Source organism: Trachemys scripta, chromosome 3, assembly GCF_013100865.1.
Source record: "Trachemys scripta elegans isolate TJP31775 chromosome 3, CAS_Tse_1.0, whole genome shotgun sequence".
NCBI classification, from domain to species: Eukaryota; Metazoa; Chordata; order Testudines; family Emydidae; genus Trachemys; species Trachemys scripta.
The window spans coordinates 100,815,643-100,831,867 of record NC_048300.1 but is presented as its reverse complement, the minus strand read 5'-3'; the positions used below and the strand labels follow the sequence as shown (position 1 = coordinate 100,831,867).

General features: G+C 42.6%; 1 long non-coding RNA gene across 1 annotated transcript in view; it reads left to right on the top strand.

Annotated features, from left to right (window-relative positions):
- The window catches only part of LOC117874881, a 364,430-nt gene extending 348,423 nt beyond the window's left edge, over positions 1–16,007 (top strand). The window contains exon 9 of the long non-coding RNA XR_004645101.1: positions 15,028–16,007. This is a non-coding gene — a long non-coding RNA (uncharacterized LOC117874881). The remainder of the gene's footprint in view (positions 1–15,027) is intronic.
- Positions 16,008–16,225: the final 218 nt, after the last annotated feature.

The following is a 16,225-nucleotide window of genomic DNA, read 5'->3' as shown; positions in this document are numbered from 1 at the left end:
ACTAGAAGCAAATACTCATCTGAATCATGTGCTATTGTAACGCCAACAGACCCTTGTCAGTGGCGGAATCAAACTCTGAACCTCTGAAGCTTAGTGTATGAGCCTCTACTGCAGGGGTGGGCAACCTTTTTGGCCATCGGGTTTCTGAAATTGTATGGAGGGATGGTTAGGGGAGACTGTGCCTCCCCAAACAGCCAGGCGTGGCCCGGCCCCCTTCCCCATCCGACCCCCCCCTCCCTCTCCCCCCCCCCCCCCCCCCCTGGTTGCCCCCCGGGAACCCTACCCCCATTCAACCCCCCTGTTCCCCGTCCTCTGACTGCCCCGACCCCTATCCATACCCCCACTCCCTGACCACCACCCTGAACTCCCCAGCCCTCTATCCAACCCCCCCGCTCCCTGCCCCCTTACCGCGCTGCCTGGAGCACTGGTGGCTGGCGGCGCTACTGCCACACCGTCCAGAGCACCAGGACAGGCAGCCATGCCACCGGGCGGGAGTCAGCCACACCACCGCGCAGCGCAGAACACCGGGTCAGGCTATGGCTCTACAGCTGCGCTGCCCAGCAAGAGCTCGCAGCCCCAGGAGTAAGAGATGTTGAACAAATATAGGCTAGTGAGGCCCTCAGAGAAACACTGTGATTGTGGTATGAATAAAGATTATCGTCCAGAAGAGGAAGTCATATGTCTAATTGAATCAGATAAAAAAAACAACACTAGGACAAAGGTAACAGTAAACTCCTTATCTCAGAAGAGATTGTGGGGGGAAAAACAGCAAGCAAATATCAGAAAAAAGAGAATGTTTAGAATGGGTTGCAACAAACATAGCAGTCATCTACCTGTGACCTGATGTCAGTACCTGAATCCCAAAAATAAGGTATGCAAATCCTACACCATCATCAGGACTGAAATGCACCCTTAGTAAAAAATCAAAATATGCATCGGGCTTGTCTGTACACACACTTAGTTTGCAGCATGTTGAGTTGTAAATTTATTGCTCACTAGCCTGCTGCATGCTAAGTGTCCATGTGGTCCCTGCTACTATGCTCTAAAAGTTCCCTAGTGCACTTTAGTCTGCTCTCATTTTAAAGTGGGGTAGCTCAAAGAGCACTCTTTAACTTTGGGTGCCCAGCAGCAGGGTCCACATGGACACAAAGGGTAGGTCTACACTGCAGTTGGCTGGTGTGAATCCCAGCGTAGATAGAAAGACTTATGCTAGCTCTACTTGACTCAGTGCACTAAAAATGTTGCAGTAGGGGTGACCTTGTGGGCTAGCTGCCCAAGTCCAAGCCTGCCTGACCCCCTGGGTCTAACCTCGGGTGGCTAGCCTGAGCTGCCCCCAGTGCCACAGGGTCCACACTGCTATTTGTAGAATGCTAGCTCAAGAAGAACTAGCACAAGTCTGTTTACTCAAGCTAGGAATCATACCTCCCATCCTTAGTCTGCAGCAGGCTCGTGCAGAGTGGATTTATACCTCAGCTTGCCGTCAACTAAGTGTTCGTATAGACAAGCCATCATAAGGAAATGAAAGGTGAGATGATGTTAGGACCAGTACATGGGTAAACAGCACCCAGAACATCAAAGACTTTGCTGAATTCCTTTCATGAATTTTCTTCCTTCCTTTTCTTTAGAAAATCTCAAAAGACTGAATAAGAATAAAATAATGCCAAAATGTGGCCACTGAAACCTACCTGTATTACCAGACCCATTTATGAAAGATGGTTAGAATTATCCTCAATCATCCTTGGGGGGACATTGAGTATTATCTATCCAGATTTAAACTGCCAATTCAGGAAAGCATCTCCATCCAGGACAACACTTAAACTGGTGTGTAAGTCCCTTTGATTCAATAGGATTTAAGCAAATGCTTAAAGATAAGTCGGTGCTAAAGTACTGTCCTAAAGAGAAAAGGTCTTAAGCACATGTTCATGTGCATTCGTGAATCAGGCCTGACGTGATTACTAGAGAATATTCTTGGCTAGTGAATTTTGAATTTGTAAAATTGTTTATATTATTTATATTTGCCATTAAAAAAAGAATGCCTACACAATGGCTCTGAACACCCTGAAAATAATTAGACATACAATAGCCACCCAGAGCATTAATACTAATATGCCAAGAAATTAACTCTGTCAGTAGCAGCCTGGAATATTTTTTATCCTCTCCTGGAATTCTCTTGGGAACATATTCACATATACTCTGCCTGAGATGTTATTAACTGACATTAAGTCTCTCAGCCCCTTAGGCTGTGGCATTTTTTCCTGCTATTTTCCTGACCGTTAAACAACCCTCATCTATGTGATCTGGAAGACGTTGTGCTTAGACTTTCCTTAATGCATGCATTGAACTGTACCTTGTGCTCTGTTATTGTACCTGAAGCTGTGCAGGTTTCATATGACTTACACTATAAATTATGTTGCATTATGATCCTATAATACATTTAAGAAAGGCAAACATCAATTATTTATTCCAAATAAGTGACATCTACCTTTAAAGCTTTCCTACCTTTGCTCTCAGGTATCCAGTTTTAACTCCCCCTTCAGTTATGACCATCTACTGATGCAGGACAAATTATGGCCGCCTGCCCCGTGTGCTTGGGGGGAGGATTCAGATATCCCCTTATCCCAATGGACCTTTGTTGGAGGTAACTGTTATTTAGTGGCCTGCACTTCTGTAAGTTGAGGGGCTGTTTCACTTCCAGTGGTACTGAACATCCCAATGAGAGGGAGTGTCTGGACAAGTTGGAAGACTGGATACAGTTTGACCTCTGTGCACCAGCTGGTTGTTGGGAGATAGCACTGTGATGATCAAAGCTACACTTGTTACACAGATACGTGGTAACTAGCTTGGGAAAGCACACTCTCCACCAGTGACTCTGAAAACCTTAAGCCTGTCCCTGCACTATATAGGTATAATATAGCCATATACAAGGGTCCTTCAGAAAGTGTGGAGCCTGACCAATTTAATGATATACTAGGGCTCAACAGATTTCACAGATCCAAATACTAATACTTTGATGTTTTTCTTTGATAGAAGCCATTTTTTTTCATTAGTGCAGAACTTGTATGAGGACATGTTGTGGTGAGTCAGTCACCAAAGATTTGAAAAGTGAAGAAGAATGAAATCTGAGCAGTGATCAAGTACCTCCATAAGAATGGCTTGTCCCCAAAGGAAATCCATGAGGACATGGTGGCAACGCTGGTGGATGATGCCCTTTCATATACGACAGTAAAAAACTAGGCTGTTGAATTTAAGCGAGGGAGAATCAGCACAGAGGATGATCTAAGATCAGGTATACTCCAGAGAGGACATCACACCAGAGAAAGTTGATGTAGTCCACCAGATGGTGATGAATGACAGATCATCATCAGTCAGGCACATAGCTGAGACAGCAGGCATCAATGCTGGGTCATAGAATCATAGAAGATTAGGGTTGGAAGAGACCTCAGGAGGTCATCTAGTCCAACCCCCTCCTCAAAGCAGGACCAACCCCAACTAAATCATACCAGCCAGGGCTTGTCAAGCCGGGCCTTAAAAACCTCTAAGGATGGAGATTACACCACCTCCCTAGGTAACCCATTCCAGTGCTTCAGCACCCTCCTAGACCTAGGTCTAGGTCCTAAAATCCAACCTAGACCTCCCCCACTGCAACTTGAGATCATTGCTCCTTGTTCTGTCATTTGCTACCACTGAGAACAGCCGAGCTCCATCCTCTTTGGAACTCCCCTTCAGGTGGTTGAAGGCTGCTATCAAATCCCCCTTGCTCTTCTCTTCTGCAGACTAAATAAGCCCAGTCCCCGGAAAAATCATGGACCAGGTCCTCAAGGAATCCATTTTGAAGCACTTGGAGGAGAGGAAGGCGATCAGGAACAATCAACATGGATTCACCAAGGGCAAGTCATGCCTGACCTACCTGATTGCCTTCTATGATGAGATAACTGGCTCTGTGGATATGGGGAAAGTTGAGGACGTGATATACCTTAACTTTAGCAAAGCTTTTGACACAGTCTCCCACAGTATTCTTGCCATTAAGTTAAAGATGTATGGATTGGATGAATGGACTATAAGGTGGATAGAAAGCTGGCTAGCTCATCGGGCTCAAGGGGCAGTGATCAACAGCTCTAGTTGGCAGCCAGTATCCCAGGTTGCAGTGGCCACAGTGACCAAATGGGCTTTCAGCTGCTTCCCTATCCAGCCTATTCACCAGATTTGGCCTGTTCTCCAAGTTGAAGGAAGAGCTTAGTGGGAAGATTTTCCATGATGAGATGATTGCAGCAGTTGAGGAGTTCCTGGACATGCAGGAAAAGCACTTTTTCTACAAGACAGGCATAGCCAAACAGCAGCTGCACTGGACCAAGTGCTTTGACGTCAAATGGGATTATACTGAAAAATAAATAAACAATTGAATACAAATTATATATTTTTTGTGAGGCGAGAAACTTTCTGAACACCCCACGTATCACCATGTGGACAGTGTATCTCTTCCTTACTTCCCCATGTGTCTTAGCCTTTTTGAGCTATACAAATGCCCAGTTCTTGGAGTCATTTGTGCTAGATTATTTTTAAACTTGCAGGCTCAGGACTGAAATTTCCCATCGGATGAAGCCAGGGCAGTACCAAAGCAACAATCTCACTTTACCTTGCATCAGAACTGTCACTTTATTTTTGTATTTTACAGTCCTGCAGTTCCTCCTACGCTATCACTGAATACATTAAATTATATAAAGGCACAATCCTGTGACACCTCTGAACCAACCTCTGAAGGGAAACAATTTTTCTCTCTCTCAAAGATAAATGCAAAAAGTCTGCATGCAAATACTGTCACAGATCTGATTAAATGGATGGAATCAAGGAAAGTCAAGAGCAAAGGCGGCAGTGTCCTCCTTTCCTCCCTGACTTCTGCTCCAGTACTAGTGAATTTGGATGGTTCAATGGTCTTTGAGCAGCACAATAACTGGGTGCTATCCGATTTTGTTAATATTTCTAAACTATAGCAGAAAACTAACCCTTTGCATAAGGCTCAGGACTGAAAACAGGAGCTGTTGGTTCTTTTTTAAGCTCTGTCATAGGCTTGCTGTGTGATCTTCACAAGTGACTTAACATCTCTATGCCCCAGTATGAGATGTGGATAATAACACTTACCTGCCTCATAAAGATATTTATGAGGTTAAATTAATGAAGGTATTTCAAGTTCCTCAGACAGAAGTATCTACATCATTGGAATAGCTGGCAATTGAAATGTGGGTGGTCCCCAACTTATGATGGCTGGGCAATGAATTCACCCCCCCCCCCGCACACTGCACCAATGCAGGGCACCTAGCCTGACCCCAGCGCAGAGAGCCAGTCTCTGCCTCCCACCCCACCTGCCACAGCGTACGCTCCCTGCAGGGATAGGAGGAGACCCTCCTTCACCACAGCCAGGAAGCACCAACTGGCTCAGACACCCTGGCAATGAGTGTCGGGGCTGGGGGCAGGAGTAAAGTCTGGGGAAGGAGGAATACAACATGTATCTACTCAGTCCAGGTTGGGGCTGGGGCATTTTGAGGTCCTTGCCCCACCTCCCAATGTCACTCCCCAAGCCCATCCTCACAAAGCCTCCGGCATAGGGAGAAGGCTCCCTGCGCTATTGCCCGAATAGGAGGGATGCAAGGAGGCACCACTGGTGTCAGAGCTGAAGCTATGCAGCTCCCTCTGCTGCTGCTGCTGCTGCCACCTGGGCTTGGGGTGGGGAGAAACAACATCTAGGCAGGGATGGAGTTGCTGAGTCACGTGACCTGAGCTGGCCACAGAGCACCTCCCATTTGAGAGCATTCACACAGGCTCAGATTTGAGTGGGTCTGGGTGCTAAGGTGCTAGTTGCATGAGCCATGGCCCTTTCAGACCCAAGTATGACTACACTTCTGCTCTAGATAAGTGAAAAGTATGATTATTACATAAACTGGACATCTTCTGCATGCTTTTCTTAGATTTCCTTTAGAATTATGCCATATGCATTGACAGCATGCACGACAATAAGTTCTTCAGAACTGGTTTTTGTTGAGCTTGTCAAGATATAGCTGTGCTTTGCATAGTATTTCTATTAGGAAATGACATACTACATCATAACAGTTCCATCAGAGACTTGAGGGTGTAAGCTGTCAATGTGTAATAGGATTGCTATGCATTGCATAGGGTGGTGCTGCATTAATAATGCTGAGCTACATTTAATATAGTACAATCTAGGAGACTTAAATATTGTCTTTGTAATGGAACTGTAATGCACGCTGTGTTTTAAAATATTTTGGAAAGTTCAGTATCTGCTGTTGTCTGCATAAAGAACAGATGCTTCTTGTAATGTAAACAAATAACTTGGCCGTTTAACTTTTTGTTGTTGAAAAACGCCACCAGAAATGTCCTAGTCAATATTACTGTGGAGTAATGACCTGTAAATATCCCTGCTTACAAATGAAGTTAGTTTTGATTAGAGGAGTACAAAACCTGCCAATCTCTGAGTAAATAATACACCCACACTGTTTCAACTGGTTTAATCAAATCACTGGGTTTAGATGCCTGGAACCATGTACAGTCTGCATTCACAATGGTGGCAAGGGCCATGCCAGTTTCCAGTGTGCTTATTGTCTTTTCAAAATGTGCAAGTTATAAACAGTTCCAAAAAAGCACATTTGAAGCCTTATGAAAATAACATGTTATTTTCACAAAGTGTTGGTCAGAGTATATTCATTCCCCCCCTCCCCTCCAGCCAGCAGAGGGGAGCCCCACAAATCATTTTCAATGACCTCTCCAGAAAGTTCACCAGGCTGTCTTGATTAAATCCAGCATTGTTTTTTTGGGGGGGGGGGAAGGGGAAAGAGGGAAGGGGGAAGGGGATCTTATTTTAGAGAAAGGATTTGTATGTGGTGGTGGGGTGAATAGTACAATATGTATTTTTATTTGTTCCATGGGCCCTATCATCATAGTACCTGACCTCACAATTATTAATGAATTTATCCTCGTACAACCTTGTGAAAAGGTGAAGTATGATTCTTATTTTATACATGGGGCAGTTGAGGAAGAGACATGAAGTGTCTTGCCCAAGGTCCGTGGAAGAGCTGGGGCCCAAATCCAACCCTCTCAACACTCCAGCTGGTTTGTGTGGATTTAGGCAAGCTCTGAGGGCACCTACCCGATCAAATCCCACAGGGGAATGCCTAATTTCACCTGGTTGAGGCTCCTCGTGGGGCTTAGGAAGCTGGACACCTAGATTAGGTGTTATAAGCATTCTCAATGGCAGAACGTTAGGCAACTGGGGGACATTTATGACAAAAAATTAGGTACCTCCAGGGTTAAGCGGCAGCTGAGCAAGGGTTCTGAGGATCCCAGAGGTGCCTAAAGTAGGAGTTAGACGCCTACGTCTTTTTCTGCATCTGGGCCTGGGAATAGAACTGAAATTGCGTGATATCGGTCCAGTGCCTTAATAACAAGACTATCCTTCTTCACTATGGACTAGGTTCTTCCACCTTTATACATATTAAGTAGTACCTTACATTGACTAGGACTTTACTATTTACTTGTGGAGTAAGTAAGGTGGCAGAATTGGATCTAAATATAATATTACAAAACCAGCTATCCCCACACATAATGCATGATGAGTATACATATATGGGGTGGGTCTGTTTTTCCTATGAAAGAAATAGATACTCCCGATAAAGTTCCAGAAAGACGGAGGAACAATAAAAGAGTGCAATGATCAATATAAAAAAGCTTTTGTGAATCTAGAACGCTAAAAGACTGCTTCCTTAATGACTGAATAGCTTTTGGGCACAGCAGTAGAAGGATAAGTGGAAAGCTACTCAGGGAAATGGACCTGACACGTAAGCAGCAGAACAAAGAGGAATACAAGTAACAGCCCTTGAAAGAGGCATGGAGCATGTGGCTGTAAACGCCACGCCTAAACAAGCAAGGAAGAAGTTGAGAGAAAATGAAAAGGCAAGGTTAAAAAATAGACCAAATAGGGGACAATGTCACTGATGTGGCAGGTACCATGAGTATAGGAAATGTCCAGTATTAGAGCAAACATAAAGAAACCACTTTGCAAATATAGGCAAAGTAAAACAGTGGAGTGAAAGGGAAGAGCAGTTTATATATGCAATAAAGAATGGCTAACAAAATACATAGAAATAATCTACACATGACATAAAAACTAAACACAGACATACGTGCCAACTCTGTGGGTGCTCGGGGGCTGGACTCCCATGGAAAAAAATAGTGGGTGCTCAGCACCCACCAGCCACCTGCTGATCAGCTGTTCGGTGGACCCTGTCGATCCCTGCTGATCAGCTGTTTGGCGGTGGTCGGGAGGCGCTGTGGGGAGGGGGCGAGTGGGGGCAGGAAGAGGCATCCCTCGGCCCGCGCTGCTTTCCACTGCCCCCATTGGCCTGGGGCGGCGAACCACGGCCAGTGCGAATCGTGATCGTCCGAACCGGTGAACGCAGTAGGTAAACAAACCGGCCCAGCTCGCCAGAGTGCTTCCCCTGGCAAGCTGTGTGCCAAAGGTTGACGACCCCTGTTCCAGACCAAAAAGTATCCAAACTGATCAAAAAAGTGGCATCCGGTTGAAGCCAAATATATTGCAGAAAATAAATGAATCTTAGATTGTAAGCTCTTCAGATCAGTGATAGTATCTTTCCTGTGTGTATTGACGGTTATAGATACTTCTTCAGTGTGTGGCTGACTATCTCTGCTCTCCCTTTGTATTGCTGCAGCACAGGTCCCCACTCTGATTACCTCTCTGTCTTAGCTGCAGTAATAAATGTAAGTTGGAGGGGACATGTTGTCTTGACATGGAAGGCAAACAAGTAGATTTCATTTTCACTGGCTTCCAACACTTCTTCCCCATTCTCTTTAATATGATAGATTCATGGAGACCAAAAAAGCTGGGGAGATAGCACAGGTGAAGAGATTATGTCTGCTCATCTGCTGAACCTATAGCTTTAGGAGAAAATAGGTAGATTCCCCTAGGAAGCTAGGAACATGGTAGATTGTAACCAAAACTGGGAGTAACCCACCAACACTGTGGGTATGTCTACATTGCATCTTTGAGGGTGCTTCCTAGAGAGGTAGACAGACATGAACTACTGTGCTAAAGTTAGCTGTGTAGCTAAGGTAGCACGGGAAGTAGCTTGGGCCACCCACTTGAGTAAAACCCACCCAGACCCCCCCACTGCCCATGCTATCCTGTTTACATAGCTAGTTCAAATTCATGCTTGTTTGTTTACCTGGGCTGGGAAGCACACATCCAGCTGCAATGTAGACCTACCCTGGGAGGCTTAAGAGCTAGGTGTTGCTGCCTGCAAATTTGCTGGTCACCAAGAATAAACAGGGTATAGTAATCCAGCGGATAAACTGAAGTCCAAAGTTCTTGCAGTTACTCAGAAGTTTGCACTACAAAACAGAATCATTCATTGAAGCTGGTGCTATTTTAATCTCCTGACCCAGTTTTGTTTTTCTGTTGTGTTTGTCTTCTCTGGAAATGTTTAACTTATTTAGTTAAAATTAGTATTGTGTTATGTAGATTTAGTGCTAGACTGCTGGGATTTTTCCCAATAAATCTAACCTGATCGTTAGCTGTGATTGCTCAATAGCTGCATAACTTTGTCTCTCATGTTTCTAAACACCCAACTTTCCCCCATTCTGGGCAATTTCTCCAGTTGTATGAAACCCTTTGAGTTGAATCCCACAACTGCCTTTAAAGGAACCTGGCCAGTGTACAGCTGTAGCTAAACTATTCTAAACATTCGCTGGTTCATGCCTGCATACGTCCAGCACTTTCTATAAAGAGTCTGCAGACTGCTGACCCTCTTTTTCCTCCATTGTTGCTACAGTGTTTACAACTTCTATTCTATTCCATTCATGTTCTTATACCACCTGTATCACATTACACTGCGCCTTCCAGTAGTGCGTTAAGCAATCAGACTATACAGCTCTCACGTGTTTGTTCTCTCATCCTCTCCCCAGGAGGAGGAGCATGTGCAGTAGAGTGTTTTATTTCAATAGGGCTTTAGGGTTTTGGTTGGTTGGTTGGTTTTGATTTAAGTATAAACTATTTAGTATCTCCCATATGACTGAGTGAGGAGTCTTATGATACTATTTTCTATATAGGTCTATTACATATAGGTCCTTGTACCTCACTCATCATGTAATATCTGAGTATCTTCCAGTAGTGCATTAAACCACGTGACCACACAACTGTCATGTTGTTTATTCTTTAATTTTCTTCCCAGGAGGAGAAGTGTGTGAAGGATCTTGCTTTGGTCGGGTTTTAAAACTATGCATGTTGCTATGAATTTATGTTAGAGAAGGCAAGGTCAAAGAAATGTGATTTGCACTTAGAGCAGAAAGTAGTGAGGTGTGTGATGGTCCTTAGTTCCTAATGGAGTTCATTCCACAGTCTCTGACCTGCCCCTGAGAAAGTTCTGTCTTTAGCACAGATGAGCTTTACCCTTATTGTGGGGTTTTATATCCCTCATGGACATTGACTCTGTAGCTGAAGTCCTTCTCTGTCCACTCATGTACCTTTCCCACCTCCCTCACTCTTCCTGACTCTTCCAGTTGGGACCATCCCTATGGTAATTGCCTGATTGGAATGTTGGGCAATGCCACATTTCTGAGATAAATGAAACCTCCCTGTTCAGTGCTGCAGTCTGAACTTTTTGGTCCCCCCTCCTCACAGAAAATGGGCTTTGGTCTCATGAAATAAGTGTATCTAGCTCTAATAGCCCCACTAACTATCATGCCATTCACATATATTTTCACTCTTTAGCATTTATACTGAAGATGATTAAGAGATAATTACTACATGAAACAATGTAGCTAATAAACAAGTAAACTTATGCACATGTACCTTTTCTATTTATTACACTCAAACTTCAATATGAATTAGGAAAAACTGAAATGTAATCCCAAATTTTTCAAATCCAGTATTTAAGACAAAACAAAACATACTCATTTGGATCTAGCAGGCATCAGTAAAAGTATATACTGTTATTGGAATTCCTTGTATGGTTCTTAGTGCTTTGCTATACATATTGTATATTTTACATGAGTTCCAGCATACTAATCCCTGAATAATTTGAATAAAATGCATACGAATTTGTTTGAGTTAAGAGACAGAACTTAAAATATCTTACATTTTGTGTTTACTTATCTTTATATAAGATATGATAATTATTTCTAGTGACTAATATGTAGGTTATCAAAATGAATGTTCACATGTTAGGTATGCAATCTATGTATGGCCTAAACAGATATATTAAAGATGTAGAAAAGTAAGTTGAATAGTGAAAACCCCCCAGATCTTCATATTTTGTAAATGTAAACAATTGTTAATTACAGTATAAATATCAAAGTGATATTTTAAATTTTAGACATTTTTTCCTAGGCTGACAATTCTAGGAAATTTTCAGAATTTATGCCACTGTATTACCATGGAATATATAAATGAAGTAAAATATACCTGATTAAAGTAGTACAAGAGATTTTGCCCTTGTTCTACTTCCTTTTAATTGGCTTTGTTTCTTACCATAATTATTGTTATTACAACCATGACTCTGAGTCTGATCCTGCAGTATCTTGCTCATATGATTAGTTCCGAATCATGTAAGTAGTGTAATTGATGTCCGTGGGACTACTCAGGAAAATAAATATTATTTGTCTGAGTATGTATTTGCAGGATTGTGCTCAGCAAGAAGATGGGTCGTAAGATAAAAGTAATCAATGAAGAGAAAAATTTTAAGTGCATGCTAAATTTGGTTGCTTTAATTATATGGCCTCAGTTGGGGTTTTGGGTGCTCAACACCTATGTAGATCTGACTCAAAATTAATGGATACTTGAAAATTACAGTGTAATTTTCTACCATTGGGCTTGAGTCTCTTTTCAATTTCACCAGCATAAATTGGGTGTCAATACCACTGAAGTTAGCAGAGTTACACTGGTATGAAGTGTAAGTGACAGGAGAATCAGGCCTATTGAACTAGATTCTGCTTTCATGTACATGAGTGTAAATCCATTGGCATATAATTGACAATAGAATCTGCTCTGTTGCATTTAGATTGATACCAGGAACGTGCAGAAGTGTTATCTCTGTCGAAGAAGAGTGTTATCACTGTTCCAGTAACCTGCCAATAAGAATACCACTGTTACCATTCAACGTTCACAGGATGTGTGTGTATGTGTGTGTGTGTGTGTGTGTGTGTGTGCGGGGGAGGGGAGGGAATCTGAGTAGTGTTGTATTTTTGCTTAATGTTTCCTAAGGGTCACTAGTGGACAATTAGGACAGTCCTAAATAAATCAGAAAAGCTGGTTATCTTGCAAACAGGGTGATACTCATCATGTTCTTGGTTGTAGTTAATGCCACCTCGTGGCCCAAATTAGTAGGGGTGCTGAAGAAAAGTGAGCCTTATCTCCTCATTCTGGAGGGCAAGCTTATCACCATAGCAACACGCCTGATCTCAACCAGCCAAAGGGGAGGGAATCCCAAGGTCACCAGGCTCTCCCACAGTATATTGCAGCTGAACCACCTTTAGCTCACTAGAAATTTCGTTTTGATTGACTAGAGTTTTCATAACCTTTTTAAAATAAGTGATACTCAAACTGCGATATCTATCACTTGATATATTAACAGAAGGAGGTCCAAAACTATTATAATACATGTATTAATAATATTGAATCACCCAACAACAGCGAGTGAATATTTAGTTACGAAAATCTACCTTTTGAGGAGATACCAGGAAGTCGCATTTTTACTCCTATGAAAATAATATTTGTATCACCTCTTACAGAGCTATAGTATATATCTTTCAGTGCTCCACATACAGTGGCATATTGTAAATAACTGTCTAGAAAACACATTACCCTCTTGGATGATTTAAATGTTTTGTTTTCTCATTTTAACATTGCACTTTTGTCCATGGCATTTCTGTCTAAATCGGGGTCTGAAGGACTGATTTTGATCTCACACTTGTATAAATCAGGAATAACTCCATTGAAGTTGATGGAGTTGCACAGTGATTAGGTAAAGTTGGCAAATGGGATTAGAATCAGGCCTTCCAAGTGTTTTGCTTTCCTTGTTTGTTCTTTTGTGTAAGGGCTTAGACATATGTGTGTGATGAGGAGAGGGATTTTCTGGGTGTGTTCTTGAAGCATATCAACTGCAGTGTGCATGGGACACATTTACAGTTGTATAGATTATTTCACAAAATTAATGTAGCCACTTTATTACTGTTGACTCCCTGAAGTGTTTCCATTTAAACATCTTGTCTATTCCTATTCAGATTCTGTGCCCCTGTATCTAATTTTAAATAGCCTCTGAGGCTATCCCTTATTCCGAGGACAAGGAGGATGAAGATGGAAAAAAGACTCAGATTTGGCCAGGAAGAGGTCACTATTGACCTTAGTTAGGGATGCCTCAGCAGAATATAAGGGGTGCAAGTTGATTGCAAAGAGTCAAGGAAATAGTAGTGTGGAAATGTAAGTGGAACTTGGATGTAAAGAAGATGACGAAAATGGGGTAGCAGCTGGAGAGATGGGAGAAGACAGGGGAGAGTTTTTTAAGGTAGTTGAGACAGTGGTATATTTAAGGCTCAGGTAAAGCAGTCAAATGAGATAGAATTTAAGAATGAATTAGAGAAGATGGATGAGGGAGAGTGTAAAGGTCAGGAGGCAATAAGAAATAAGGTCAAGAGATTGGAAAGGGTATTGGAGGGACATTTAGGTGTTGGAGATCAGGGTGAAAGAGGAGATAGCAAAGAAAGAGGAAAGCTGGAGCAGGTGGCGAGTAGAATGAAAAGATGGAGGATAGCTCATGGTTGATAGTGTCCAATCTTTTCTCTGAATAAATTTGCAAGAATTTGTGCTGAGCAGAGTCAGTGGCTTTGAGGAAATTATTGCAGGTGGAGAGGCAACAAAAAGGGTGAAGTACGTTTTTCTTGTCCCAACCCTTACTGGAATCTGTCATTCTCCATTCTTGGGGCTGCATGAAGGGGGTATGCTAAACTCTAGGGCTGTCATAACTCTCATTACGTGCTCAGCCCAATTGGTTTGGTCTAAAATTGGCAGATGTGGAGCTTCTGAGAGGTGGAGTTCCTTTACACTTCAGCTTTTCAAGCGGCTCTGCAGCAAGCCATGGTGGAGCTTTATTCTCTTTAGATTTTTGTGGGGAGATGAGCTTTTCTATAGTGAGATCAGATGCATGTTGCAGCATCCATGATTTTCCAAAGGTTATATGGTTAGGGAAGACCATGAACATTTTTATTTATATTGGGCTCTCGGGTGGGGAAAATGTTATCTATCAGTGGCTGATGTTATTGTTTACAGAGGCACTAAATAGATATAGAATTAGCTGAGGGATTCTTTTGAACATGGATTCTGGTGAACTTGCTCTGTTACCCCTCTTTGGGACTCCTTAAGAACACCCCCCAGTCTTTCTTAGAACTACCACCAACCACTGCTTGGGGCTAGGTTACTAGCTGAAATGAGTTCAAATTAAGCTCATTGCAGCAACGCAAAAACTCATACTCATGTCTGGCTCTTCTGCCACACACGGAGATCTTATGGGAGAGAGGGGAGCCCTGCCAAACCCTATAGTAAAGGGCTCCTGGTTCTTAGCCCTTAAAGGAACAGTGTCCTGGTTTTTCCTGTTGTCAGGACCTCAGCATTGAGCACAGGCATGCCAGGTCCTTAGATGGCATCCTTAGCCACTGCGCCACAACAATGCACTGAATGGCTGCTCTTGGCCAACAGCCTTAGCGCTAAAGGTCTGCAGGCACACAGCAGCTACACCCCTGATTGGATGGACAGACAGCACTCTCATTGAGTGCCTGCACTTTATAAAGGCCCCAACAGGAAGAGGAAGCTGTCTGAGCGACAGACCATTGCCTGTTGGTTGCTGCCTTGCCTCTGCCTGTCCCAACATTGTTGCCATGTTGCTTCGTATAACCATACCTTGCGACCTTGCCTCCCCAACCCATTGACCTGACCACTTGTACTGAATCTTACAGCTACTGACCCGAGCAAGAACTCCAGTGATTGCCCTGGACTCCTCCAATACGGACTGATCTGCCAGCTTCCTGATGGCTCGTGCACCCTTGACTACTGCTATGGATCATCCCCCTACCCTGCCTCGGCCACCAAGCATTACACCCATCCAACTATTAAGTCTCTGGGACTGCTTCCTCTCTTCCTGCTACAAGGCCATTTGTTTATTCAAAGATCCCTGGAATGGGTTCTTCTGGCCCTCTCTGGCATTAATAGCCAGTATACCCTTTTACAGGGAGAATTTAAACACTACTCTAGAGTGTCATAAACATAAACACAAAAGCATTGTGTTAGAGCATGAGAATGAGAAAGTGAAACTGACACAAACCAGGGAAGTGAAACTTTCAGTCTACTATCATTATCAAAGCTGAGTAAAATGTAAAAAAGTAAGTGGTATTCATTCACTTTTAGTATTCTAAGACAGCAGTTTAACAACTATGGTTTGTGAATCACTGGCTGCATGGTGCTGGTGATCCTTGTTTCCAGTTTTTAAATTGCATTAAAAGACAGTTAAACATAGCAAATGATTTTCTAATATTAAATGTCTGTGTAAGCAAATTGCTGTAGTTCCACAGGGATGTCATGCTGGAGTGAACTGAAGGGGAGGTGGTCTGTATAGTCATGAATGGCAGAGAGGTGATCTCTCAATTTAAGATGTGGTTCACATTGCAAACTAATTTGAAGATAGCAGATCCAAATTGTTATAAATGATAGCAGGCAAGTATCTTATTATTTTGCTGTAAATATGTTTCTTATTTTGTACAGAGGATGAAATGCCCAAGAAAAATACTTATCTGATGAACTTATCATAATTGAAAATTAAGAGAAATAACCTATTATTTTTAATGTTAAAAATTAGATAGACATGTATAATATTACAGCTGCAACCTTGCAGTCAGTTCCATTTGGTATTATTGCGTTTAAACAGATTCATGGGCACAGTGTGCCAGTCTGGGGAGCAATTACAACTATTTGATTTTTATCAAAACATTTATATTGAATAATTATTTTTTTATGTTTAATTAACAACACATAAAAAGCTTGATATTTTAATAAAACATCAACATTTTGCACTGCAATGCATTAGGTCCCCTTCAACTGCCAAGTAAACAGTGAATGTGTACAGTGTGGCAACTGTTTGACATGTCAGTTGTTTAATCA